We start from the raw sequence: 25,995 nt of genomic DNA, 5'->3' as shown, positions 1-25,995 counted from the left end.
TTCTTCCAAGCAGCCCCCAATCGCTCTCCTGAACGAATGGGTAATAAATAAGACTGTTGACCTTGACTGCAGATCAGTACCTGGCTTGGAGCTTTTAACCACCTTCCAAGTTGCTCGACTGATAGATCACAGGCAAAGAGTAGGGAGCATTGGGATGTACTTTCCTGCTTCAGCCCATGCATCTTCTCCATACCTGCAGGGTGAAGGAAGAGAAAGAGCCCGCAATGTCCCTTGCTGATCCTCATTGGGCTCAAGCTCTATCAATCAGACAGTTTTACTCAGCTTTTGCTCCCTTTGTTGCAAACACCGAGAGGTTGGTTGAAGCAGAGGGGATCTTTGCTGATGCACTGCAAGAGCATCCTCCCACTTCCACACTTGCCCTTTCTTGGTGCCTATGACTTGTCAATAAGGCTGGTTGTGCAGGGAAAGTCAGCAGTCTTTCAAAAGAGCACTACATGTTTGAAAATAGCCTCCCAAACAGCTGACAGATACGTAATGAAGTAAAACCTCTCTCACTCCACCCCGCTCTCCCCCACTGTCTGCTGATTTGGAGAATGTTGGCAGGCATTGGCAGATAAGCTCTCCACTCTGCCAGCCCATGGATCAATGAAACAGGAGAGTTTCTCTTGTTTTACTGGGTCATCTGCTCTGCCATCTCTCCATCGTGAGATGCATTTTCCTAAATGCAAAAACAAGCTGCTCACAGTGCTTGAGCCACAATTATTGAGGCTCTGCAGCAGTTTCCCCAATAATTAGGAAACTCTACTAAGAAAGATAAGAAAGGCTTGGAGCAAGGGTCTGTGGCTGGCAAAGAAAGGGAGCCACATTAATGGCAGAGATTTTTCAGCCAAAATTGACTACCTCCCGACATTTCATCTTGACTTCTGTGACTTTTGCAGTTTCTTGGGAAAAGAAGGGTGTGTACAGAAGAAAGACGAAGGGTTTGATAAGCTGGAACAATCCACTTGGCAAATAAGCTAAGAGATGAAAATAAAGGTTAAGTGTTGAACATAGCATAAACACACACACACACACACACACATTCCTTAGTGTCTTAGTTCTCCAGTAATTCTCTTGATACAGTCATGCCCTTAAGATTCAGGCAAATGGCCCATGCTGGATCAGGCCAAATCCAATCCAGAATGCACTCAAAGGCCTCTGGGATTCCCTTAAGCAGTGCACAGGTTGCATAACATTCTTTGGCTTTCTGCAAGCCCCGGTCTAATCTGCTGGGCGAGGGTGGAGGGAAGAGTTTCCCAGTAAAACAGGACACTGACTGTCCTGTATTACTAGGCAATCTCTGCCACCTCTTGAATTAGCCGCAAGTGCAATTAAAGAACCAGACTTGCCCCACTGTCCAAAGCATAATGGCTCAAGAAAATAAGGCACAGTGATGGGAAGAGACAGGGTTGGCCACAGCACCAGGAATTATCAATATTGCCAGGTATCATGAACCATGTCATCAAGGAAGCATCTAAGGTCATGTCCATAGCAAAGCTGTGTTGTGAAGAAAAAGAAACCATTACATTAAACGTGGAAAGAAAGAAAAAGGATTTTAAGCTTCTTCTGCTATGGGCTGGGGATAAGACAAAGGCAGCATCATAAGGGCATGGCATTTAAAAAGAGTTTGTGGATAATTTTTCTGCCTGTTAGAGAAACATGAGGATTAGCCCCCACCTGAAAGCCCTTCCACCCAATGGTTGTAACAAGGAGGAACTACCAATTCAAAAACTGACAGTGGTTATGCTTTAATCAATCCCAAAACACCAATTCATCAGAAGGAAAACTGTGATATGGCTTTCCATATCCCTTCTACTTGGTCTTTTCCTGGGAAGATGGCAGGGGTGGGATTCTACCGGTTCTGACCAGTTTGGGTGAACCAGTAGCTCCGATGATCAGGTAGCCCCCCCCCACTTTACTAACCCTTATCTTCTCAGCTGATTCGGGCAGCAGAGTGGATTGCTGCGCCCCAGCAGTAATGCAGAAGGTAAGTTTTCTTTAAATTGTGCACGCATGCACAGTGTACGATCACCGGTTGTTAAACCAGCAGGATCCCACCACTGGAAGATGGGTATATAGATATAGTCCTACAGATATGTAGAGATAGCATCCTACTGAAGTTACAACATTTCCCTGGAAGCTCTTTCTTCTCTCTGTCTCTTTCACAAATACACGTCTTACGTGTTCCTATGCCTTGCTTTCTCAAAGTCATAAAAATATTTCAAAAGAGTCACACTAACATCATCCACAAAGTATATATGCCACAATGAAACATCTGACAGTTTGCAATTGTTTGTTGCTTTTAATAATATCAGAAGAGAGTTCTGCAAGATAGAGATAATATTGTGCTGGTCGAAAGAAGAGCATTTGACAAGAAATAAGATCCATATCAAAATCTATTGGCAATAATAAATATAAGCAGTGGTACTGCACTTACTTAAGAGCCAGCAGACTGCTTGTTATTCTCAGATGTGTTAATCTCAGTGCCATCCCCAAGATGCCTTAAAATCTGATTCACATTTTGGGAGTCACTGGGAACAGAGTGGCATAATTTTAATAAATGATGATGATGATTTCCCTGTTCTTTTTTTTTCTAATTCCACTCCCCCACCAAAAAAACCCATTGATTTGAAGGCATTCCCTTCTTTTTACAAGGATTATATGGAAAATGGTAATCCTTCTGTTAAGTGAAGCCCAAAGAATATTTCTCTGCCACTCAACTCCTGTCCAGTAGTTCAAACACTGATTAAGATATTGGTTATGTCAATCCTGAAGGGTTTATTATTTAAGCTACTATATAACAGGGTGTTCAGTGCTTTGAGAGATTTATTAGAAAAGGGCCTAAGAGATGCATTTGAAACATACGTTGTTGCATGCAGTTACCTGGGATAAAGTCCTATTAAACTTGAGGGGTCCTTGTGAGTAAATATTAATGGCATCAGATTACAGACAGAATCAGAGGAAGTAGAAGTGCTTCATCTTGGGAATTGTGAAGCCAAGGTTAAAGGTATGAAAAGGACTCCCTGTATATCTTTTTATCTGTAATATGTGAGATTTATAGCACAATTCTAGACGTATCTATTCAGGAGTGTCTTAGGAAAAGTTCAGTGGGACTTTCTCCTAGGATGTAGGCGTGGCAGCCTTTCCCAAATTAGCCATTTTCCAAATGGACTGCAAAAACTGGATGACTACCAGATGGCATAAAGCAGGGGTGTCAAACTCAAGGCCCGGGGGCGGATCCGGCCCACGGGGAGCTTAGATCTGGCCTGCGGTGCCTCTGTCAGCGAAAGGAGGGCTTTCTGCAGCCCTTGCAAGCTCCGTTTTCGCTGGCAGAAGGTTGCAGGAAGTTGTTGCAGCCAAAAACAGAGTTAAGGAGCCCGTTTTCACTGGCAGAGCCCTCAGGACACTACAGGCACCCCAATATGAGTGACGTCGAGCTGACCCCCCACCCCCGAGGTCAAACACAACCCGAATGCAGCCCTCAATGAAATTGAGTTTGACACCCCTGGCATAAAGGAACGTATTAATCTCTGCTGTGCCATTGGGTAATTGTCTAGATTTTTGCAACTGAGAAACAGTAGCTTTCTCTGAGGACCAGTAATGAGAATTCTGGGAATTGAACTGAAACATCCAGCGAGTGGCCAGCTTGGTTTGTTGGTGCCCAACAGAACAAACCTACTGTTAGCCCTCACTACTCCAAAGTGAGCCATTGGCCATTACAGGTGAGCAAAGTTAGTATTTCATACATGGATTTAAGCCTCATAGAATCCATTGCAGTTGGCTTCAGATTAGACAAATGTATTTTTGTTTTGATAGTATTCTATCTTACAAGCTGACTGCAAAACCAAGCCTTACAGAACTTCCCAGAGCATTTTGCCGATTGACTAGAAGATCAGCCAAAGTAATGTAAGATTTATTGTGAGGATTATTTTTGTTTGCAGTCCTTTCACAGTACGTGTTTTCATCTCACTTTTCCTGCATCCAGCAAATACTTTTAGCAAAACCCCTTTCATGTTTACTCTACTGAGAAACAATTTCTGCCAGCTAATAAGCCCATCAGCAGAGATTTTAAAAATGATGCTTTCTCTACCTCGAGAGAGTGGTACAATCATCTGGACAATCACTAGTTGGAAGGAGTTGAGTTTTCTATATCTCTTTGTTGCATCAAAGCCACAGCATAAAACAACTGAAAGACACCATACAAGATCAGAAAATGTGAAGAAAGTTGGCCCATAAAACCGCAGAGAATTGGACACCACTGAACGGATAGCATCATGATCAATAGCACATCTGCTCCAGTTGTTATTTTGGAGGATGTCTGGGTTGAGGAAAACTGCCATATGCATCGTCCTAGAAGCATTGATTTCCGTGATAACCTTCAAATGCATGAGCATAGAACTGTGCTAAAAGAGCTGTGCCATGGGAGTTTTGCAGCCCAAATATGATAGGCCTATAAAATGAATTAGATTGCAGACAGCAGTCCTTTCCTTGTGTGTGTGGTTTAATGCATCACCCAATACAGCCAGCCATCTACTTATGACCAAAACTGAGCCCATCATTTCTATTGCTAAGTGAGACATTTGTTAAGTGAGTTTTGCTCCAATTTACCACCTTTCTTGCCACTATTGTTAAGTGAATCACTGCACTTGTGATATTAGTTAGCATGGTTAAGTGAATCTGGCTTCCCCATTTACTATGCTTGTCAGAAGGTGGCAAAGGGTGACCCCAAGTCACTGCAATAGTCATAAATATGAGTCAGTTGCCAAGCATCTGAATTTTTATCACATGATCAGGGGGATGCTGTAATGGTTGTAAGTGTGAAAAACGACCATAAGTCACTTTTTTCGGTGATGTTGTAACTTCAAACGATCACTAAATGAACTGTTGTAAGTCAAGGACTACCTGTAATGGCACCGTTGGTAAAAAAATAATAATAATGCAGGGACAAATTGAGTGGTTTGGATCAGGTTCAAAACCTTCATGCTATAGAACCCATTAATTTAAAAAAATAATAATTTCCAGAACCCCTGTATCAAAAGTCAAAGTTTTAGTGACAGAAAATTGGTTGTATTTGCACAATTTGATTGTATAAATGATGTACAATGACAATAAAGGTTATACTATAGGATTCCCCTCCATCTTATGGAACACCACCCAATTCTCCCAGCACCCACTTTTTGAAAAAAACCCTGGTCTGAGTTTCTATCTCTACCCTGTATCCAGAGGAACCTGTCCTGCCTTGAATGGCCAGCATTTTCAGGTCAGAGTCTCATCAGCGACTTAGGATGGCTAAGCCACAGGTCACATTCCTCAGAGCTTTGCCCTGTCTTGTGAAAGGACCCTACGCTCTTTTTCGGGAAAGCGAAAGACCCGCGTTATGGTTGCTGCTGGACTAGAGACAAACCCCGGCGCCCTGGGGAATGAGAGGGGGATTTTTGCTTTGCAAGGCTCTCCGGCGAGCGTGTAAACAGCGAGGGAAAAACCCCAGTGGTTCGCGGGAAACAAAACGCGAAGCCCCGAAAGGCGCCCGAAAGAAAGACCCGAGACCAACGCGCGATCGGGTGAGAGAAATAATCTTACACGGGTAGGTGGAATATAGACGATCCCCCCCCCCCCCGAATCGCCACCGTTGCGCTCGGGGCAGCGTTTCCGTTTTGCGCGAGCAGGGAGGAAAAGTGCCAGGAGTGCATTATATTCAAAGGCGTGTGTGGGGCGATCCTCCCCGTTCCTCCTGCCCCCCCTCCCCCATTTGATTTTCCGCAGACGAGAGAGGCAAACTCGGCTCCCTCAACCAGCTAAGCGACAGCAAGCGCACTTTGTTAGTTCAGGACTTCCTGATAACTTCCTGGCTGCTTTTAGGTAAAGCAGCGTGCGGCTTGTGTAAGAGTGTGTGTGTTTGTGTGTGTATGAGTGTGTGAGGGGTGGAGTGTGTGTGTGTGTGTGTGTGTGTGTGTGTGTGTGTGTAGCGGGATATACCAAATGTGGCGCTGCTGCGGGAGGCGCTAAGCCCTTCCCGGCCGAGCCCGGTTCCTTTTGAGAGAGGCAGGTTTCCTTTTCCTGCAAGCGGTGAGGCGCCCGCCCTGGCAAAAGAGATCAGCGGCCAGGTGAGAGACGGGCAAGCGTGGGCCGGGCAGAAGTTTGGAGTCCTGCCTCTGAGCGGCCACCCCCTTCCCGGGCGGGCTTGTGGTTCCCGCCTCTAATCCATTCTGCCCTGGCAGCGGGTTTGAAGCGCTGCTTCTTTCTGCGGCGACCGTAAACCTGCGTGGAGGTTGTGCCGCTTAGGAGCGCTTTCCGAGGGGCCCCGGGGCGGTGAGCGCGCGCGCGCGCCGATGGGGCACTGAGCGCGGCCCTTCAGAGGCATCGGAGCCGCTTTCGCTGCTGCCTTGAAAACTTCTCTCTCTCTCTCCCTCTTTTTCTCTCGGCTTCCTCTCCCCCTCCCCTCCTCCTCCTCCTCCTGCTGTGTGACTCCGCAGCTTTGCTTCCTCTCGGGCTGCTGCTTCTCGCCCTTCCCGCTGTCCCTTCGTTTTGCTGCCTCGCCGGAGCCCAAGAGGAGCGGAGCGGTCGCTCCTGCGAGAGAGCAGCCCCCGAGCGGAGTCGTCCGTCGCCGGCGATCCCACGCAGGGATCCGGTGGTGCGAGCGAGAGAAAGGAGGAGCGCGCAGCCCGAGGAGCCTGGTAAGAGGGAACTGGAAGGCGCAGCTGGTGCGGGTGTCCTCGGGGGGACATTCCGGCGTTCCCTGCACGCCAGTTTCTCCCTCTCTTACATCAATTATTTTCTTCTTCTCTTCCTCCCTCTTGGCACCTCTTTATCAGGCTAGGGTGTCTCTTAAGAGACTTTCTTGGACGGACTCGTTTGAATTGGAGTGTTGTGTAAACAGCTGCTTAACAGAGACAAGCCAGGGTTGAGGGTTCTGGACAACAAGCCAGGATTTTCAAGCCCTGATGCCCCTTTTTTTCTTTCGTTCTTCACCCTCTTGACAAATATATAACATTTCCCAACATGGGTTAGGCGTCTGGGCTGGCCAAGGTGTGGCGAGATGTGTGGTGCGCTTGCACGCTGGCCTTGCCTATAGAAATGTGGCGAGTTGGGCGATCCTACAAATTGTTTTTGTGCGGTGGGTTCCAGCCTACCACGTTTAAATGGTCACGATTTACCGTATTAATTCATTTCGCAGAAGTATTGTTTTTTGGGTTGCGGTTGGGAGTGCTGTGTTGTGATTGGTTTGCTTAAGCCAGGTACAACTTCTTTTCGTGCCAGAGAATTTATCCTGCTGGAGACAGATGTCTATTCTAATTAAGCCTTCTCAAAATATTCACCTTCCCCCTCCCCGCATGTTAAATACATGTTAAACTGCCTCTTTATTTACACTGTCAAAAATAGTAAGATCTTTCTTCAGCCAGTTAGCTTCTTGATGAGTAAACAGGTTCTATGCATTAAACGAATATTAAAGTTATTGGTAGCCCGCAGGTTTTGTGTTGGGAGCAGTTAATATTTGACTTGCTGTATGAACAAATGCATAAATATTAAACCCTATCTGTCTCACTTTCTCCATATTACTCTGTCAAAGTCTGGTTTCTTTCTTTGTCAGTCCTAATTTTCTTTTCTGAGAGGAAATCTGATGATCTAGATTGGTATTGTTTAAAAGAAAGTACCTATTTCATCATGGAGATTTTAAAGCATCCTTTTAGGGAAAATATTTCCTATCTCAATTGGGTGGGTAGGTAGGTTATTGAGACAGCAGATTTAAATTTATGGGCCAATTTCTGACTATTATAGCCTCTTCAGGGAGGACAACAATAAACTTTTCAAATGGTTTTCAGCACTCCCTTCCCTTAGGACCTTTCTGAGTTGAAGCCTGCTTTTAAATTTAGGAATTGTTTGTAAATTGTTGGTGCTTTACATAAGTTCTTCCCAGTGTTCATTCAGTGGTTTCCATTGCTGCAGAAAAGAAAAGAAAAACCTGTGATAATAGTTATATCTGCTTTGACTTTGAAGCACCCTGCTTCCTCATCTCCTTTCTCCAGTCTGTGCATATTGTCCTTACATTTTTTTCTGAATATTCTAGATGGCTTGGACATATGCCATTCAGAACATTTTCAGATTACAAGTAACAAAATTCCTCCATTCTATTACAGTATAAATTTATGCATCTTGAACTGAAACTTAGTTGTTGCTCAGTTATTATACAGTATTGTTGATCTCTACTTTTTTCCTCATAAATTCTGTACAATTAGTCCCAGTCAAGATGGAATACCGTATGCTATATGTACCTTCAGGAAGAAACTTTGTTACCTTTATAATCTATATTGTTCAATCGATCTTTATAAAGCCTGAAGGAAAAATATTTCTGATTTCAAACTCATTTTTTAATGAACTGCTTTCATGTTCCTTGGTGGAAGTGCTTATTTGCTGTGATTTAGGCACATGTCAGAATGATTAGATCTTTTCCACTGCGAGATAAATTATTTACTTGATACATGAAGTATTCTAGATAAGCAAAGCTTAAACTGCATTTTTTTCACTAGATTAAAGCAGAAATTATCATTTGGCTACTATATACTTATTCACGTGATGAAATTTATTATCACCATTGAATTCAACAAATCCTATAAACTCCTGTGTAAGATTTTACTCTTGAAGTGATTTTATAGTCTTATATATACTTTTGCTTTTGTAAAGATTATACACGTTTAATTCTGCATCCAATTCTGTGCAATTCTTCCTGCTGAAGTCTATAGGCTTTAATGAATGTAAGTGAACACAAAACACCACTTAAAATCCAGTTTGCAGAATTGATGTACCTTTAAAAATGTTCTTAACATGCAGCTTGTTTTATACTATGTACTGGACTGTGTATCATAACTGCATTGGGAATGAGTCTGAAACACTTATTCTTGTTTCTATAGTTTCTAATACAAAATAAATTATTTAATCTCAGATCTATTTGCATAAAACATATTAGAAATATATATCCTGTGATATATAGCGAGAAAGACTGGTACATTATACATAGAGTAGCAAGTAGTCACTTATTGCTTGCTCAGGTTGACTGTATTAATTAGATGATGTTGACCACTTCTGGTGTTTGAAGTGCCTGTTTTTTAATTATAAAAAAATTAGTGCAAGCAGAAACCCACCAAATAGTAATGGCCATTATAGATTTTATATAAAGTTTGGGGAATTCAATTTTAATTTTTTAAAGAAGCATATGTCTAAAATAACCATTTGCCTCATCAGCTTAGTTCACATATTTCTTTTTAACAAGGCATATAGAAATTAACCTTCCGATTTCTATATACCTTGCTCTTGAGCTGTTGTATACAACCAAAGGAAAAGGATGCTCTTCTCCTCCATTCCCTGGTGGGAAAAAGTTATGTAATGCTAAAAATCATTCTTTGGGAAATTACATCATTTGAAGCACTGCATTTATATCCCAAATATAAGATTGTAGATTCAGAAATCAGTCATTTCGTTGAACATTGTTCTTCATGATTTCTGAATTATTTGGTACTATAAATTTGTGGAATTGGAACTAAGGAGTTTTTTAATCTGAGAGATAAATTTATTCCCAAGAGTATTCAAAGGCATGTTGTTTCTATTAAAAAGACTGTATACCTCATAATTCGAAAGGTTGTGAATGCAAATTTATAGACACAAATGAAAACATTTGGGGTCCATTGATTTGTTCTAGAGAAAATAACCAGAGGAGTTCCAAATCTGAGTTAATGCCTTTTGTGCTAGGCAAATCATGGCTTATGTAAGCCTGTAAGCAGGTGTGTATTGAGGAAAGTAAGGAGTCATAGCTGAATATAATTAAAAGCCACTTGAAAGAGTAATTAGTTGCTATAGTAGAAGGTACATATAATAGCCCCTCTTATTTATGTATCCTGCGGTAATGTGTAAGTGGCATAGGGCAGGCAGACTTATAGGTATCTCTTCAGTGCCGACAAAACACCAATGATTTATTTTATTTTTATTCAAAAGTGAGGGAAGTGGTTTTTAGGAGCAGCCTGCCATTTTTATTCCATAGAAAACCTCTGGGCTTCTTAGAACCCAGTTACTTTCATATGAAGTAAAGATATCCTTATTTTGTTTTGACAAAACCCTTGCTCCTGTGATTAAAAAAAAATTTGAGGAAGAGATTGATCCCATAGCTATTTTCTCAGGAGGCTAGAGGGGATGACTCTGAGGAGAACTGATACGCTCACATAGAATAAAGCAGGAAGCAGTACAATTCTGTAGGATGGAGAGGGAAGGTGCGCACATTGAAGATATAAAACTAGCTATGAATGAATTAAGAGGATAGAGTGGGCAAACTAGACTAAGACTGTGAACAATGGAGAGTGGTGAAGGAACTTGGGAGGGTTAATTTGACAGGAAGGGGAAACCACAGCAATTGTTGGGATGGCAAATTAAAGACAGAAGTTGCATTCATGGTAGTGTCCCTTCTCACAGGGAAGCAAGCTAAGCTGATTAGTTGTTTTGGGCTTATGTAGTTATACAAGACTTTGTGAAGTTTGTAGCACAGCAATTCCTCCAAATGACAAACTTTTGAGGATCCCTTCCCTGACCTAAACCAATGGTGTGATTGGGACTAAGGTTGGGCAAGAATCAGCATACCATCTAACTTCAGTCATCCCATTTCAATCTACGGAGCAAACAAAATAATACAGGAGTGGAACCTGGACTCCACTCCCAAATTACATCCCCCCCCCCCCCCCCCAGTGGAAGCAAACATCTAACTTCAAAACCATTTCCTTCAATGAGAAAGATGAGTCCCGGAAATCTGCACCCTACTTTTAAGAAAGTCACCCTGGTTGCCTTCCCCTGCCCCATTTTATCTTGATTGGCATGTTCTCCATAGAAGCAGCTGCAGGAAATCTCAACCCTCCTTCTGGTTTAACCAGCCAGAGTGAACTCCAACAACCGGGAGTGAGCCCTAGATAGCACACCACACGTTGAGGGCAAGAGCCTTGTACCACAGCTTTCAGAACCTATGTCCCCAGTTGGACAGTAATTAACCCCTGGCACACACATCACAGATATTTAAGCTTAGATCCCTGCCAGAACTCTGCTAGACTATCCAGTGATGCGCTTATCCAGGTTTTGTAAGTTCTATTCTGCTGTGCATGTTTACACTCCCTACCAATTTTATAATTCCCTTCAAATGTCTTCATCATCATCACTCCTGTCTCTTTCCCCACCTGGTGCTCACAGCCCACAGTTTGAAAACCTCTGTAATTGAATGGTAGATTTAACTAATACCTGACAGCAAAAATAACTTGTTCCCTCCGCCCCCTTTTCATTCTGTTTGGCCAAAAACATTTTTGTTTGTAGCTTCTTTCCAAGAACTTTTAAAATGTCAAGGTGGAGGAACTATGAGGGACATGGCATGTGATTTTGATGGACTTAGATGGAACAGATTTAAAAGTAGAGACATCTTTATAGGCACAAGTCCTACCCCTTGAGAATTTCAGCAAAATTGTTCTTCAATTCCTCTGTCACATGTTTGTGAGAATAGCCATTTCGGCCCAACTCAGTTTGTATATGGCTTGGGATGTGATCTTGAAAGGGAAAAATGATGACTAGGGAGTCCTGTATGATGCAGTAGAAGTGTGTGGTAATCTTAAACAAAAAAAAAGAGAACAGTAGATTTAAATAAGTGGTTTATATTTTAAGGTGAATTTATCTGCTTGGGATTTGGGATCAATTGGTAGTTCTTCATGATGATGTCAGTGGAAATTATCAGTCTTCCCAAAGGGCTACGAATCCTAGAGAGATTTCAGTGAAGTAGGTTTCTATTAGAGGAATTTTTATGCATGAACAATTGAGCCTGGTTGATGGACAAATAACAATGTTTTACCTATGCTCAATCCACATGGAAGCTTATACAACGGTATGTTAGAGTAATTGAAATTGAGGCATTTTTGAGTCAAATGATCAAAGCGGAATGACAGCCTTCCTGGTAAAGGTATCCAGTTAAATAAAGGGAAATCAAACTATATGAGAATCAGAGTACAATCTTAAGAATTTCCTGCTACATATACTTGTACTAGTCTCTGTTTTCATAAGAACCAGGTAAGAACATACCTGCTTTCATTCTCTTTAATAAAGAAGGTGCCTACAGAATCAGAAAATGATCACCAGGCTTCCCATATTTGCTTCCTGTGACTATTAACTATGAGAACAGTTCCAAGTGCCAAACTATGGATGGACATCTACAGGGGGCTAATGTGCAAAGGAAAGAAACTGCATGCTATCAGTCAGTCGCCCTAATGTTTTGTTAATGCAAATGATAAAATATGAAATTAAGAAATCTCTGAGTAACTGAGAAGCAGATCAAGATTAATATTGTCTGTTCACATGATCTTTGGTCTACCAGTGATACCAGAGATACAAGTTGATATATATGTTTTATTTCTGTCATATTTTTATTAAACTGAGGCCCCCTTCATAGAGGAAGAAAATGGCATGCAAATATTTTTTTCTTACCTAGGATGCATATATGCAGTGGTGGGATTCAAAACGTTTTACTACCGGTTTTATGGGTGTGGCTTGGTGGGTATGGCATGGCTTGGTGAGCGTGGCAGGGGAAGGATGCTGTAAAAGCTCTATTCCCTCTGCACTCCAGGGGAAGGATGCTGTGAAGTTCTACATTCCCTCGCGATCAGCTGGGACTCAAGAGGCAGAGAATGGGGAGCGGGGGGGCTACCAGAGGTGGTATTTACCAGTTCTCTGAACTACTCAAAATTTCCACTACCAGAACTGGTCAGAACCTGCTGAATACCACCTCTGCATATATGAATTGTAAGATATATTGACAATAACCTTGCACATCATTCTGCAGATTCAAAGGGAGTAACCCTGATTAGAGGGGGGGGGGGGGGAAAGAAAGATTTACATGGGAGTCCTGTTGAGTCCATTCATGTTGTGGAATATATGAAAGATACAAAAGTATCTGATAACCTGCTTTCAAAATTGCATTGCGGTCAATACAGCCAGTCCCCAACATGTGACTGCAATTGAATTATGGGCATGCCAGTCTTAAGAAGACTATGAGATGATCATGGTTAATTTTATAACCTTGTTGTAATGGATGTTAAATGGATGCTTCAGTCATTAAGTGAACCTATTTTAGCCAGTGGGAAATAAAAAACAGTCATAATGTACAGTCAGCTGACTGCAGGACACTGCAAGGGGCTGTAAATGTGGGCCAGTTGCCAAGCCCCCAAAATTCAGTCACATGACGTGGGAGGGACAGCCATTGGATCTTTGAAACTGGGTTGTAATTAGCTCTGTCATAACTTTGAACGGTCACTGAGGACTACCTGTATTGTTTGTCCACATGCATTTGTACCCTTTATGTGCATTTTGTATTAATGAAACTTATATAAGATGGAATTAAATAAATATTTATAAAGCAGCTGCAGGTAACTTGTTTGTGGCAAGAGAGAATATAAGATTAGAGAACAAACATATCAGAGTACTAAGCAGTACTTTGATATGTTTGTTTAGTTTTTATCTTATTAGTAATGGTTCAGCATTTTAACTGAAATTCTCTTGTTTCTCAAACCCATACAAGATACGGCACATAAGTACAGGAGTTTCTTGCATTGTGGTTTCAGTACTAACATTTCAGCTATGGGAAATGGGTGGAAAGGAGATAGTACAGTGTAGTATTCTTCCATCAGAACTATCATCAAAACTGGCTTAACATTCTACCAACTGCTCCAAAGACATCTTTATGTGTGAATTGCATCAGATTTGTACATCCTGCTAAAGTCTCTGTGCCGATAAGCAATAATTGCTACCTTTAACAAAACACCTTCCTTTGTGGTAAGTTATCTTGGCTCATTTAAGTTCTCATATTATAGACAGTTAAGAGTTTTGTCTAAAGACAAATATTGCTTTTCTTTTCTAAAGAAAGATTGATGAAGTAGTTGGGATAAAGAAATACATTTTGCCCATGCCTTAGATTTTTGGCATGTGTGTTGTGTAAAGTTGATTTTAGAACTGTTAGCAGTGAGATAGGGAGGGAGAGAAGAATGTTTATGTGAGCCAAAAATTGGATATATGTGTGGGTGTAAAGTCAGCTGGTATTTACATCGTTGTTTTTTTTTTTAGTTTGCTTGGATACTGAATAATGGCACTCTATTTACAGTGCATTTGAGATATAGGTACTTTTTCAATTTTGTAAAAGTGGGGTACATAGAAATTCCCCATTCTGGAAGCCCTTTTAGTATGAGAGAACACAATCCTGGTGCTTTCTAACTTCTTAATCTCTGCAGTCAGTCTTAATTCTGCTCAGCTGCTCATAATTCAGTTTCTTTAAACAACTTCTCAATAATTAACGCTGTTAGTTACAACAGATTTATTTATAATCCTTGCTTTATACATGGAGAACTTGCAAAGGGCCCGCCCATTAGGGCATTTGTGAAATGGGGTTTTCCCCAACATTTTCCATGCTTTCCTAGGATACGCAGTATATAAAATGTAATGTCAGATACAGAATGATTTGAATTGTGAAAATTAATATAGTATCAATATAAGCACCTTGAATTGTACTCAGAAGCACTCTTGACAACCCATGTGGCTTAGAGACTAGTGGTATTACATGTGCTGAATCACCAGCGCCATTTGAGTCATGGTGGCGCAGTGGTTAGAATGCAGTACTGCAGGCTACTTCTGCTAACTGCTGGCTGTCAGCAGTTCGAGTCTGTAAACTGCTTAGAGAGGGCTGTAAAGCAACATATAAATCTGAGTGCTATTGCTATTTACTAGCTAGGAGATGCCAAGTTTGAAAAACACTGATCTAAAGGATTACAAAACAGAAAGTCAACGTAGTAATGCTTGTCAGCTAATTCAAAATCTGTTTAGAGTTGTCTTGTTTTTTCTATTTGTTGCAAGTTGAATTAGTTTTCGGTATGTGTTTTAAAAAGGAGACATCAGTGTGTGTGTGTGTGTGTGTGTGTGTATACACACACGTACACAAACACAAACACACACACACACATTTGTGTGAAATTAAAAAAAAAACCAAAACTTCTATGTACTTATTTGGAAAATACAGATGCTTTCAACATAATAGCATTTTTCTCTGACTCTTTCCCATCTCTCTGGGAAAAGAAAAATATTGAATAGTGGGAAGATCACAAAATTTTACTGAAAATAAAGTGAATCAAAAGCTTCATATAGTACATTTTCACAGGGTAACCTTTACCCTTTCCCTCCACTGAGTCAAACAATCATGAGCTTTCTTTAGCCCGTCTCCCAAATGGGTAAGCATGCAAAATCTTATTCATCTCTAAACCAGATTGTTGGAATAGCAGAACATGGTCCAGTGTTCACTGATTGGCTGCCTTCCAATTGTGTATCACAAGGGCTCTAAGTTTGTTTGCTATTTAGGGTACATATAACTATTTTTGGCAATAATGTTTTATGATTTCTCTATTACCACAGTCTCCCAGGGTGAGTGGGAAGATCAGGTCAGTAGGAATTCAGGCCAGCCCTACCCACTTGTTTTGCATGTCCTTTTTTAAACAACAAATTGTTCTATTTTCTTTAAAGGAAAAACATATTTATCCTCCCCCTCATGCTTTCTAAATGTCGTTTTGCCTGTCTTGCATGGATAATAGACTTCCTTAGCTTGTTCCATCTCTCTTCCTGCCTATTCTATTGATCTTTTCTCTAAATGTCTGCATGCGCTGCATAAAAGGAGTAATCTTTAGATCCCATTGCATAACCATCAGTTTTCCAGTAGAGTGGAGGGAGGGGTCACGGAAGGGTTAACACAGCCTGATTGGTCCATTTGACTGAGAGAAAACTTCTTAACCTTCGGCTTCTCCCGTTGGTTCCCAGTTTCCTCTCAGTCGGTCCAAGACTCAGGTTTGGTTCCTAGTAAGAGTGTTTTATGGTGTTATAGTTAGTCAGTATTAGTGACAATTGAACTTTTTTAAAATTGGATTTTTTTATTTTAATAAATTTTTGTAGTGGGTCTGCCTTAAAGGGCTGTTGTTCGGCTGCCCTCAGAAGGCTGGGAGAATCAGTGGGGGGGGGGCGCTGGCTTCCTCCCTCCTCCTCAAGGATCGCTCTGGACTGATGCCTGGTGTCTCGGGCGTGCCAGGCGACCCTGCGTTCTCTGAGCTTGTTTTCGATGAGAGTCGCAGCGCGCTGGGGCTTTTCGGCGCGAAAGCGACAGATCGGCTTCAAATTTAAACCGCGTTATTTCCGGGCTGGTTACAGTCCGCGGCAGCGGCGCGGGGCCATTTTATTGGACTTGGAGGTCTCCTCGTGGCTTAGGAGCTCCAGCGGCGATCTTGTGTGTTTTTTTGGGGCGGCGAGCTTGCAAGTGGCCGCCCGCAGGCATTAGAAGCTAAGGGCGAGGTCGGCGGCCATTTTTAGGCGCGCTTTTGCCAGGGACCGCCCAAAGAAGCCGGCGGCCATTTTGCATCACGTGTCTGGGCTTGCAGCACGGAGAGGCTGGGAACAACGTGGCCGTGCAGTTTGCAGCTTTACCGGAGGCCCGGAGCAGGCGATTCCCACCAGTTGAAGGGCTATTTCTACCTTTAAAATTCGTTTGGAGCACGTGAGTGGGGCGATGGCAGATAGAGCAGAGGCCCAGCAGGCCGCGCCGTCTCAGGCAGGCGAAGATAAGGCTGAACCCACTCCCCCTGTTAGGCCTCGGGCTTCTAGGCCTTCGGCAGAGGACAGACCTTCCAGAGCTCTGCAAAGGGATGAGCTCAGGCGATCCAGGGCTATTGAGAAGGTTATTGAAAGAGCTGAGAAAAGACAGGCCCGGGATCCTAGGCCTAGATCCAGATCTCCACACCCTGTGGCTTCCTGCCCTTCTCCACCTCTGGCCAGGGGGTTCAGCGCTTCCACTTCCTCTGCTTCATCATGCAGATCTGATAGGAGTCAGGAGCGGGGGGGCCCTCGCTCTCCTTCTGCTTCCCTGGGGACTAGAGAGGCAGATAGGGAGGACCCGTTGGAAGGTACCTCTGCAGGTCCCGTTAGGGGTAGGAGATCCAGCAGGGCCTATGTGGCACCAGACTATGATTCGGAGGGTGATCAGGAGGATCTAGAACACCTCCCTGAGAATCTCAAAAGACTAATTTCTGCAGCCATTTCTAGGGGCATAGCCCAAAGAGACAGGCCTTACCATCACAGTAGGGTTACTCCCTTTAGTAGATCCAGATCTAGGGCTTCTTCCCCCTCTCTCATGAGTGAGGTCTCCTCTAGGGGGGAGGCACGGAGGGATGATTGGGGGTTTTCTGAGGAGGAGGATGCGGCTCTTGAGCCGCCTCGTTCTTCTAACCTTTTCCTCCAGGCCATGTTCAAACCTTTGCTTAAGAAGGCTAGGAGGACCACCAAGGTGGGCACCGGGGACCCCACAGTCCCACTGCCCACGGATCCAGACATGGTCATGTTCTCAGCAACGGCCACCAATAAGGAGGAGATTCCTGCTCCTCCCCTTTTCTTAGAGGTGGCTACTAGCCAGTGGGCCCGTCCCTCTAACTTTTCCCCTCCAGGCAGCAACGACCGTCGCGCCTACAACATGGAAAAGTCTTTTGTGCAGGCTATTCAGCTTCCGGTTATAGATCAGCCCATAGCAGCTCTAGTCTCCTCTTCCCCGGTGGTCTCGGGGGACGCGGCAGACAAGCTTAAGCCAGAGGACAAGAGGGCGGAGCTCACTTTACGTAAAAATTACAAGGCCTCAGCATGGGCGGTGTGGGCGGCGGCTGCCGCCTCGTACTTCAACCGTACAATGGTTATGTGGCTCCGCCAGCTTCAGGATCGTATTCCGATCCAAGATGAGCGCGTGCACCAGGATTTAGCTAAAATTATGGCAGCGTGTCAGTATTCGGCTGATGCGACCCTAGACGCTGTTAGATTTGGTTCAAGTGCCTTGGCCACCTCGGTGGCCTCCCGTCGGCTCCTGTTGCTCAGGAACTGGCAGATGGACTATTAAGGCCAAGTGGGACTTGGTAGCTGCCCCCTTTACGGGTACCAATTTGTTCGGGGCTTCCTTAGAGCCGATTTTGGTGGAGAAAAAAGATAAGAAAAAGGTTATGCCTACATCCACCAAAAAGGCGGAGTCCCGTAGTCACCCCTATCGCAGGACCCAGTTCAAATCCTATGACAGGGATCAGGATCAGCGTTACCAACCGTACAGGCAGGACAGACAGTTCAGTAGGCAGAACTTTCAGGATCGTTCTAGGTATCAGCCGCAGTCCAAGCGGCCCTTTCGAGGGGGGTGCGGCTGTCCCTTCCGCAGGGGGAAATGACTCGAACCCGAGTCATCCCATCGGAGGCCGCCTGGCACTGTATGCGGACAAGTGGGATCAGATCACATCAGACGGTTGGGTCAGGGCGACCGTTCACCACGGCCTAAGGTTAGAGTTCCTCTCCAAGCCCCCGAGTTTTTTCAAGGTCTTCCCCCCGGCTCGAGATCCGCCGTCGTCTCATGGACCTCGCTGTCGCCCATCTCCTAGACATCAGGGCGGTGGAGGTCGTTCCGGAGCCGGAGAGGGGTCTGGGCTACTACTCACACCTGTTCGTAGTCCCAAAGTCCTCGGAGGGTTGGAGGGCAATCCTCAACCTGAAGCGTCTGAACCGCTACCTAGTCTACAGGCGGTTCAAGATGGCGTCCCTAAAATCAATCCTGCAGGGCATTCGGAAGGGGGATTACATGGCCTCAGTAGATTTGACAGTGGCCTATCTCCACATCCCCATTCTTCAGTCTCACCGGCGCTATCTCAGGTTTTCTCACCAGGGCAGGCACTACCAGTACCGGGCACTCCCGTTTGGTCTGGCCTCAGCTCCGCGGACGTTCACCAAGGTCCTGGCAGCACTGGCGGCTTACCTACGTTCCATTCCGGTGAGACTTCAGTGCTACTTGGACGACGTCCTTGTCCAGGTGGAGTCTCTTTCCAGAGCCACGTCGGATCTTCGGCTGACAATCCGTTGGCTTCAGGCGTTGGGGTTTTCCGTGAACTTTCCCAAGAGCCACCTGTCCCCGTCCAAACAGATCCTCCACTTAGGGACAGTGATAAATTCCGAGTCAGGGAGGGTTCGCCTATCCCCAGACCGCTTGACCAGCCTACGTCAACTGGTCTCCTCCGTAAGAAAAAGAAGGTCTGTTTCCATCCTGACCTTGTCTCAACTCCTGGGGAAGATGGTCTCTTGTATAGGGATAGTGCCCTGGACCCGGCTTCACCTGCGACCTCTCCAGTGGGCCTTGATTCCAGTCCAGAGAAGGATGATGAGCAACTCCTTGCGTCCAGTTCCTCTACCAGCGGAGGTGAGGCTCTCTCTTCGGTGGTGGTTGTCCCCAGCGCTGCAACAGGGAGCTTCCTTTTGGGAGCCCGAGAGAGTCACCGTGACGATGGATGCGAGCCTCTTCGGCTGGGGGGCCGTGATGGACTCCGACATGACCCAGGGACGTTGGTCTGCCTCGGATCTCCGCCACAACATCAATTGGCTGGAGCTGAAAGCCGCGAGACTTGCCCTTCGGACCTTTCGTCATCACCTGCGGGGGCGCCATGTCCTCCTGCTCACGGACAATGTGGCGACAAAGGCCCATGTCAATCGCCAGGGGGGCACCCACTCCCGTTCCCTTTGGCGAGAGGCGCAGTTGTTGGGCTTGTGGGCAGAGAGACACTTAGCATCGATAGTAGCAGAGCACATCTCAGGGGTGTCCAATCTTCAGGCGGATTGGCTGAGTCGCACAACCCTGGACGATGGCGAGTGGCAACTGGGCCCGGAGTTGTTTCGGAAGATATGCAGCAGATTCGGCACGCCCCTTGTGGACCTGTTCGCCTCCCCCGACAACGCCCAGCTGCCGCGGTTCTTCACCCGTTTCCAGTCTCCGTCGGCGGAAGGAGCGGATGCTCTCAGGAGCCGGTGGCCCCCGGGCCTTCTTTATGCCTTTCCTCCCCTTCCCCTCGTTCCCCGTACGATAAGGAAGGTAGTCACAGAGAGGGCTCTCGTTATCCTGCTAGCCCCGTACTGGCCGAGGAGACCCTGGTTCGCAGACCTGGTCCAGCTGTCGATAGCAGACCCCTGGAGGATTCCCCCAGGGGAGGTCGTTCTGAGTCAGGGGGCTTTGCATCACCCAGAGCCTCAGTGGCTTCATCTGACCGCCTGGCTCTTGAACGGGGGATCCTGAAGGGGAAGAGACTATCGTCGGGAGTTATAGCCACTTTAGAGGCGTCTAGGAGACCTTCCACGGTTAGGATTTACAATGCCACATGGAAGGCGTTTGCGAAGTGGTGTATTCCGTTGGGGTTGGATCCCTCTAGGGCTACCGTCCCGGACGTATTGGAGTTCCTTCAGAAGGGGTTGGAGGACGGTTTGTCGCATAATACACTCCGGCAACAGGTGGCGGCCTTGGCCACCATTTTGGGGGGGAGGGTTCCCCTACCCTTTCCCGTTCTCCCCTGATTAAGCGTTTTCTTAAGGGGCGGCTAACATCCGCCCGCCTCCAGTTCATAGATTCCCGACCTGGGACCTTCCCCTGGTCCTCAAGGCTCTAACAGGCTCCCCGTTCGAACCGCTTAGGACGGTGCACATGTGCCTTCTCACTCTTAAGGTGGTGTTTTTAGTGGCCATTACATCGGCCAGGCGCATTTCAGAATTGGGGGCCCTTTCTTCTCGCAGTGATCTGTGTATAATACACCAAGACAGGGTTGTCCTGCGTTTGGATCCTTCGTTTATTCCGAAGGTGAATTCTCAATTTCACAGGGCCCAGGAGGTCGTGCTCCCTAATTTTTGTCCCAATCCTTCAAGGGAGCAGGAGTTAGTGTGGCACCGGCTGGATGTCCGCCGCGCCGTCCGCATATACCTGAAGCGGACGGAGGGCGTTAGGAGGACTGAGGCATTGTTCGTCTCCTTTGAGCCGGGCTCGTTAGGTCGCAAGGTGTCTTCTTCCACTATCGGAAGATGGATTAGGTTGGCTATAGTTGAGGCCTACGGTGCTTCCGGGAAGACTCCCCCGTCAGGGATCACTGCCCATTCCATCCGCAGTGCCGCTACCACTGCGGCCTGGGCTACTAGAGTGCCCTTCGAGGATATTTGCAGGGCGGCCACCTGGGCCTCTCCTACGCCTTTCATTAGACATTACCGTTTGGATGCCTATGCCTCTGCTGAGGCATCCTTTGGGCGGAGGGTCCTCCAGAGGGTGGTGGCCGATCCTTCACCTGGGACCCAGTCTGCCCTCCCGGGGATGTAGCTTGGGTATGTCCCTTCCGTGACCCCTCCCTCCACTCTACTGGAAAAAGAACGTTGGTCTTACCTGAACGTTTTTTTCGGTTGAGTGGAGGGAGGGGTCACGTTCCCGCCCTAGTTAGATAGACAGGGTCCGGGAGGTGTAGGATCGGGAGGCCCTGGGGGGGCTTGCCCTTGTTTTTGTTTGTTGTTACAGATGCATGCCACGACATCGCGGAAACTGGGAACCAACGGGAGAAGCCGAAGGTTAAGAAGTTTTCTCTCAGTCAAATGGACCAATCAGGCTGTGTTAACCCTTCCGTGACCCCTCCCTCCACTCAACCGAAAAAAACGTTCAGGTAAGACCAACATTCTTTTTATTTTAACATTTGAAAGGGACATTTGCATGCAGGTATCTAAGGAGAATCTACTGAAATGTATCTTCTGCATGTGAGTGTGATGTCTACTATGCATGGTATTATCTCTTTGGGAAGGGCAGTGGTAATACACATTTGTAAGAGTGGTGGGATTCAATTTTTTTTACTGCCGGTTCTGTGGCTTGTGGGCGTGGCAGGGGAAGGATACTGCAAAATCCCCATTCCCTCCCCACTCTCAAAATTTCCACTACCGGTTCGGAACCTGTCAGAACTGGCTGAATACCACCTCTGATTTGTAAACAACGATGGCCCAAAGTCAGGGCATAGCATCCACAGTAAGCCTGTAGAAAGTTGTCTGAAGCATAAGGCACGTTTTACATATCACACCAAGCAAATGTGTGATATGTTTCATATTAAATTGTTGTGATACATAACGCCAAGCATTGTGGCTTGCACACATGGCTTTTTAACTCAGCCAATAATGGTTTATCCAACAAACCATGGTTAAAAGCATGGGGTAGGTGTCTATTCTTCTGTTCATGATCTTTAAATTGATTTTCATCCTCCCAAGGGCTGAACAAAATGCATCAGATGCTGTCATAATCAAAAGGGCGAAAATTGTTAATTCCTTCCCCCCCCCCCTCTTGAATGCAGGGAGCAGATTGTTGTATTACGTTTCACAAATGTTGCACCTCTGGGAAGCAAAGCAAGGTGAAATACCACAGAACGACAAATTGGCGTTTTTTAATCTTCAACTTTGAACAGCATGAATGTTGGCTGCATAATGGAGCTAGGGAGCAGCAGGCTGGCTGTGGGCTGCCCATATTCAGTGCCTGATGACGTTGAGCTGGATCGACCAATGGAATTTCACCCCCTCAGCAGCATTGGGAGCTGATGGTCTGAAACAACTTTCAAAGTCCAAGTTGTTATTGGATTGTGTATAGTGAAAATGCAGCCCCTTTCTTCCCAATTATTAAAGTGTAAATGTATTAAATTTGCCACCTCCAAGTTGTTCTTAGAAGTATCATTTTAAACATTACTTCTTATTTGTGGGAAGATTCAGAAATTTCAGATAAACATTAAAAACATTTGTAGACCTAATTTTTGAAATGACCACTTCCATAGCCAATGGAATATTGGGAGATAGCAGACAATTGGATACTGTAATACCAGGTTATTATTGGCTAATCTTGAAAATATGATACAATATTTACCATGTTTCCCCAAAAATAAGACAGGGTCTTATTTTCTTTTGACCCCCCCCCCCCAAATAAGCACTTTGCCTTATTTTCAGGGAGGTCTTATTATTTTTGAGGTGCAGAAGGTGTCAAGTGTAGTCACCTCATGGCTGCTGCTATGTTGCAATATTTTCAGGGAGGGCTTATTTTCAGGGGAGGGCTTATTTTAGTGCATGCAGTCAAAAGCCCGATTGGGCTTATTATTTGTGGAGGTCTTATTTTCAGGGAAACAGGGTATTATATACATGTTAAAACATAATGGCCATTTAAGGGTTAATTACAATGTTTAAAATCAGAATAACTTGTTATGCTATTTAGCATCCTTAAGCAGCAACTGTCCCAGTGGCCTGGAACATTTTTCAACTTAGAGAGTTAAATGACATACATAAATATTCCAGTATGAGAAAAGTTGGAAGACTATTTGACCCAGTTCATGGCTGTTTTGGGAAAAATTTTAAAGCTAGCAGAGACTTGCTGTCTGATCTGTAGGTCCTTCAGAAAAATCCTCATCTAATGAGATTCGTTTAAACTAAGAATGCATGTTTGGGATTACAGCTTTTAGCCCAGCTACTACAAAAGAGAAACATCAGTGCAAAGTGCATCTGGATTTCTGGATTTATTGGATTTATATGCCACCCTTCTCCCAAAGGACTCAGGGCGGCGTACAACATTAAAAAACACATATCACAAAAGTTAAAAGGAAATTAGATAAGTATCCAAAAAAAACCCACCCCAAACCCAATTAATATAACAATAACATTTTAAAAATTAGATAAAATCTGAAAAGGCGGAACCCAAAAGACCAAATATATTTTTCTGCTAGTGACAAAAACACATTTATTTTATTATTTTTCTTTCAGTGGTTTGAAAATTGTAAATATCTTAAAATATGAAGTAAATTAAGCCAGAAGTTGGTATTTGATATTTTGACTGCTATTAGAATAAGAAAAATGGTAGTTCAAGGTAATGGTGGTAAAGCTTGGAGCAAAAATAGTTTTTCTTTAGGACTAGTCAAAACAAATTGTGGTAAACCTGGTGCCAGCCCTGCTTACTCATTTCATTGATTATAAATATTTTATAGATGGGATACTTTGTATTCTGAAGTGTGCCATCTTTCTTTTTTGTTTATCTAAATTTATTTATTTGTATGATGCTTTTGGCATCCAACTTTCGCTAGCAACTCTAGATAGTTTAGAATTAGTTGGACGCATAAGTACACTACACACAACCAAACACAGAACATCTGTGGCCAACTATGGCAAGCTTTGTCATTTCTAGATTGGCTCATGCAGCACTCTGCCCCACGGAGAGGGATATGTTTTCAGGCCCTTGTGAAAGCCACCAGGGCTTACATGCATTTTTTATGTGACTGTCCTAAACATTATATTTCTTGAGTTCATATGTCAGCCATTCTGTTTTCTCCATTCTTCATATCTGAAAGAAAAATATGTCTGCAATGAAGGGCTTAATGAATGCTATCATGTAAATTTTCTGAATTGTGCATCCTCATTGATACTGTGACTGGCTAGTGAATTTTCATTAAAACACTTCTGTGTGTGTTTACACTTCACCTGAGTTTTCCTAAATAGATATTCTCATTGTCCCTTCATGTGGAAGTTATTTCCTCCTCTAGTTATAGATTTCCTGTGCCATGCTGTATTTGAACAAAACAGATTTTAATTAAAGGAGCCAGCATTTCAGAGCTCCTACAGAGTATCAGGCCTTATTATTATTCTCATTGAGGTAACAAATTGGAGCATCTTAGTCCATTGGTTGAGCTTTTGAAGATGGTCCATCACTTCAGTCCTTGTTTAACTCTTGTAGTGATATGGTCATAAACTGGACTGGGTTTTTGCTAGGGCAAAATTCCCATGTGGTTAGGGAAGTATATAAGAGCTCTTCAGACATTTCCCAGAATTATGGCATCTCTGATTTTGTTGTGATAGGCCACTAAAGCAGATACGCAACCTGGAACCTTTCTAGTGTTTTGTTATGTGCGTCCCATAAGACTCACTTGGTATGGCTCTTAAAGTTTATAGATAACACTAAGTTGTTTTTGCCAGTTACACTCAGGATTAATTTGAGAGTTTTTGTCATTTTTGAGAGAACCATGGGAATGAAAAGAGGGTCTATAACTAGATAAATTCAAAGTGATCATTGGGTTTTTTTTTTAATTTACCTTCAATTTAGGTATCAGCAATTCAATCTAGATACATCTTCTAGGAGTGTTTGGAAACTTCAGCTGGCCAGTATACAGCACTAAATTGCTTTCAGATGCACTCCTTGAGCACATTATAAAATACTGTATTCACCGCTTTGCCTTGTTATTCATTTTGGGCAAAGGACCTGTTACTGATCTTTACCAAAAAGCACCACTTCTTTAGTACCAGCATAATCCAAAAATCTGTTTTTTCTATGATTCCTGATACATTTGTCCTTCTGCTTTCCCTCACCAAGATAAGCTGGGTTATTACAAATTTGGGGCGTGTTCTCTGTGGTAGCATTCCAATGATATAAACTTTTGCCAAGGAAGGTATAAATGAATTCTTCTTTGCTTCAGTTGGATGGTTATATTTTTTCCTTGACTTTGTAGAGATTTTAGATGTACTGTATTTGCACCGTTCTTAGACAATTGTTCTCATATTCTTAATTTTACAATTTATTATGCTTGTAGAATTGCTTTTCAAAGTTCAAATTGTAAATAACCTTCAAGCCTTAAACTCAAAAAATAATGTTATAGCAAATGCACAGTGATGAGAAGGACTAGTGTTAGAACTGAGCAAAAGCTCAAAAGGTCCTGGGAATTTAGGCTATGCTCACATTCATCTTGGGAGTTTCTGATTTTAAGGATCTGCCTCTATCTCACAGTACATGATGAGACATTTGTCTACTTTTGCTAGTCTTTTCACATAATTTATATGCTGCGTAGAATGTTAAGATTTTTAAATTTGCAAATGTGTTTGAAGTTTAATAACTTAAAGCACTTTTTGTGGTTGAAATATAATGATACAATTATTGTGCAGAGAGACATGTAATAATCCAGGCATATTCCTTATTGAACATTTTCCAGCATTTTATAAATGTAAGAAGTACTATATAATTGGTTGCGATGTTCGCAGTTACATATATTGCTCTATATTTTATTCACTGTGTTAATTTGTATAACTGTAATGCTT

General features: G+C 43.9%; 1 protein-coding gene across 3 annotated transcripts in view; it reads left to right on the top strand.

Moving 5' to 3' along the window:
• The first annotated feature begins 5,403 nt into the window (after positions 1-5,403).
• Positions 5,404-25,995, top strand: part of HPCAL1 (hippocalcin like 1) — a 122,654-nt gene continuing 102,062 nt past the window's right edge. Inside the window, exons 1-2 of one of the 3 annotated variants that reach the window (XM_081944719.1) lie at positions 5,408-5,584; positions 6,474-6,674. The gene's annotated coding sequence lies outside the window, so the exon portion shown is untranslated. Of the gene's footprint in view, positions 5,585-6,032; positions 6,105-6,473; positions 6,675-25,995 lie in introns of those variants that run through there. The other 2 variants (XM_081944718.1, XM_081944722.1) reach the window with 2 other exon arrangements.

Source organism: Natrix helvetica, assembly GCF_964273705.1.
Source record: "Natrix helvetica genome assembly, chromosome: 2".
NCBI lineage: Eukaryota > Metazoa > Chordata > Lepidosauria > Squamata > Natricidae > Natrix > Natrix helvetica.
Note: the sequence above shows the minus strand (reverse complement) of the source record. Positions and strands in the feature narration are given on the sequence as shown.